At 36.1% G+C, this 3,420-nt stretch overlaps 1 non-coding gene across 1 annotated transcript; it reads left to right on the top strand.

Moving 5' to 3' along the window:
* The first annotated feature begins 2,391 nt into the window (after positions 1-2,391).
* LOC139874111 (small nucleolar RNA R71) lies at positions 2,392-2,498 on the top strand. Its single transcript, XR_011767815.1, has one exon. It is a non-coding gene; the product is annotated as a small nucleolar RNA R71 (small nucleolar RNA).
* Positions 2,499-3,420: the final 922 nt, after the last annotated feature.

Raw genomic sequence — 3,420 nt, 5'->3', positions numbered from 1 at the left:
CATTTGATCAATGAAAGGTAAGGGAAAGTGATCTTTTCTGGTGGCGTCATTTAATTTTCTATAATCAATACATACACGCCATCCTGTTACAGTCCTTGTAGGAATAAGCTCATTTTTTCATTTGTAATGACAGTCATGCCACCCTTCTTAGGCACGCATTGAACTGGGCTTACCCATGGACTATCAGAGATTGGATAAATTAAACCTGCATCTAGCAGTTTAATAATTTCTTTTTTAACTACATCTTGCATATTCGGATTTAGTCTTCATTGGCGTTGCACATACGTTTTATGATCTTCTTCCATAAGGATTTTATGTGTGCAATACGAAGGACTTATTCCTTTAATATCATGAATCTTCCATGCAATGGCTGGTTTATGAGCTTTCAACACAGAAATGAGTTGTGATTTCTCATTTTCAGTAAGAGAAGACGATATTATTACAGGTAATTCAGATTCACCATGTAAATAAGCGTATTCCAAATGGTTTGGAAGTGGCTTTAACTCTAATTTCGGAGGTTCTTCTATCGATGATTTATATCGATATCTGTCTTCTTCTTTTAGCATTTGAATTTCTTCTGTTGTTGGTTCATATCCATTAGCTATAAATGTAGCTAACATTTCAGCTTCATCAATTTGTTTAGTTCCTTCTCCTAAAGAACATTCTCCTGTTCCTTGTAATTCTGGAAATTCTTCTAACAATTCTGCATGTGAATCTATAGTTTGAATATAATAACATGTATCATCTGCAGATTGCGGTTGTTGCATTGCTCTATCAACTGAAAAGGTAACACTCTCGTCCTCTATACTTAGGGTCAATTTCTTACCGAACACGTCTATCATTGCTTTAGCCGTGTTTAAGAATGGTCTTCCTAATATGAGAGGAACTTGAGAATCTTCTTCCATGTCCAGAACAACAAAATCTACTGGAAATACTAAAGTACCAACTTTAACTAGCGTATTCTCCATTATCCCTCTAGGATATTTTATTGATCGATCGGCTAGTTGTATGCTTATTCTTGTTGGTTTCAATTCTCCAAGGTCTAGTTTAGTGTATAGCGAAAACGGCATTAAATTTATACTAGCACCTAAGTTTGCCAACGCTTCTATTGAACTAAGACTACCCAGAAAACATGAAATTGTGAAACTTCCTGGATCAGATAGTTTTTCTGGTATCTTATTCAACAGCACTGCTGAATAATTAGCATTCATAGTAACAGCCGAGAGTTCTTCCATTTTCTTTCTATTTGAGATTAGATCTTTCAGAAATTTAGCATATCTAGGCATTCTTGAAATCACATCAATGAAAGGAAGATTTACATTTATCTGTTTAAACATATCCAAGAATTTGGATTGCTCAGCTTCAAGTTTCTCTTTTTTCATTTTACTTGGGTAAGGAAGTGGTGGTTGGTATGGTTTAACATAAGGTTTATCCTTAGCTGCGTTATCTTCATTAACCTTTTCAACTACCGGTTCTTTTTCCTTATCTTGTTCAGGTTATGGTTCTTGTGGAGTAGGAATAGCTTCATCAGAAGTTACAGGTATTTCAGGTGGTTTAAGTGTTGTACCACTTCTTGTGGTAATGGCTTTAGCTGTTTCATTCCGGGGGTTAGCATTTGTATCACTAGGTAAACTTCTCGGTTTTCTTTCACCTATTAACCTTGCTAGGTTACTTACTTCTTGTTCCAAGTTTTGAATAGAAGCTTTTTGATTACTAAATGCTTGAGCATTTTGTTCATTAGTTTGTTTTTGAGATGTGAAAAACTGCGTTTGAGTTTCAACTAGCTTCATCATCATATATTCTAAATTCGACTTTTTATCATAGGGTTGTGGTGGTTTGTTTTGAAAATTAGGTCTTTGCTGGTTGTAAGTATTGTTAGATACTTGTTGATTTCTAGGACCTTGTTGGTTGTTGTATGGAATATTTCGGTTATAATTCTGATTTTGATTGTAAATCGGTCTTGGCGGTTGATAATTATTCTGATAATTATTTCCAGGCCTTTGGTTTAGATATGAAACATTCTCTCTTTGTTCCATTGTTAATTCAATACTGAGACAATCTTTTGTCAAATGTGGTCCTCCACACTGCTCACAACTAATTCGTATTGAGTGGATATCTTTAGTCATCTTTTCCATTCGTCTCTCCACAGCATCTATCTTTGCGGAAATGGAATCTAAGTCATGGCTAGAATCGGCTCTAGCTGCTTTAGATGATCTAACGATATATTTTTCTTGGTGCCACTCATGTGAGTGGGAAGCAGTGTTATCAATAATTTTGTAAGCATCAGTTTTGGTTTTCTTCATAATGGAACCACCAGCTGCAATATCTATGTCTTTCCTTGTAGTGATGTCGCATCCTTGGTAGAATATTTATACTATTTGACAGGTATCTAAACCATGTTGCGGACATCCTCTTAATAACTTTTCAAATCTTGTCCACGCCTCATATAGAGTTTCATTTGGCTTCTGTGTGAACGTAACAATTTCTCCTTGAAGTCTTACGGCTTTAGATGCCGGAAAGAATTGTTTAAGAAATTTTTCAACTAAAACGTCCCATGTACCGATCGCCCCTTCAGGTAATGATTCCAACCAATCTTTGGCTTCTCCCTTTAAAGTCCAGGGAAATAACATGAGATATATCTGTTCATCCTCAACTTCTCTTATTTTAAATAGTGTGCAGATCCTATTAAAGGTACGAAGATGTTCATTTGGATCTTCCTTCGGCGCACCACTAAATTGGCATTGATTAGTCACCATATGTAGAATTTGTCCTTTGATTTCATAATCTGGCGCATTAATGTCTGGATGAGTAATTGCGTGACCTTGGCCAGTGCGTTTAGCTCTCATTCGGCCTTCCATACTTAAAGGTTCCAGATTTTCCATGATTGAATTTGTTGAATCCGAATCACTAGAGGATTCTGATTTAATGGTTCGTTCCTCAACAATCTCTATTTGAATGATTGGTAGTTCCGGAGGAAAATTTAATGAGTCAGGATCTATGAATTGTCCCTGAATATTATCCGGATTCTCAATTGTGAGGTCGGGTTCAAAAAATGGATTATCGGAAATTTGAATTGGAGTACTTGGTCGACTGGATGACGATTCTAAAGAAAAATCAACGGCGGTAATATTTGCTAGATGTCTTGATCGAGTTACAGGTGGTGAACGTACAAAAGGTGGTGAACGTCTTGCTCGATGCATTCACTGAATATCCTATTAGTTTTTAAAAGGAAAGAAAAAATTATATAAGTTATCCAATTAATAGACTTTTCTGATTTTGCCCACGTTTCGAATTGCCAAAAGATGCAGCAGAGGGGCAGGATTCGTTTGGTCTCAATATAATTGAGGACTGTTTGGCTCCAATAACCCGGTCCACATACAAATCCAACTATTACTACGAACCATAAAATTTTGATGTCTA

Source organism: Rutidosis leptorrhynchoides, chromosome 10 (assembly GCF_046630445.1).
Source record: "Rutidosis leptorrhynchoides isolate AG116_Rl617_1_P2 chromosome 10, CSIRO_AGI_Rlap_v1, whole genome shotgun sequence".
NCBI classification, from domain to species: Eukaryota; Viridiplantae; Streptophyta; class Magnoliopsida; order Asterales; family Asteraceae; genus Rutidosis; species Rutidosis leptorrhynchoides.
This window is presented reverse-complemented; position numbering and strand designations above follow the sequence as displayed.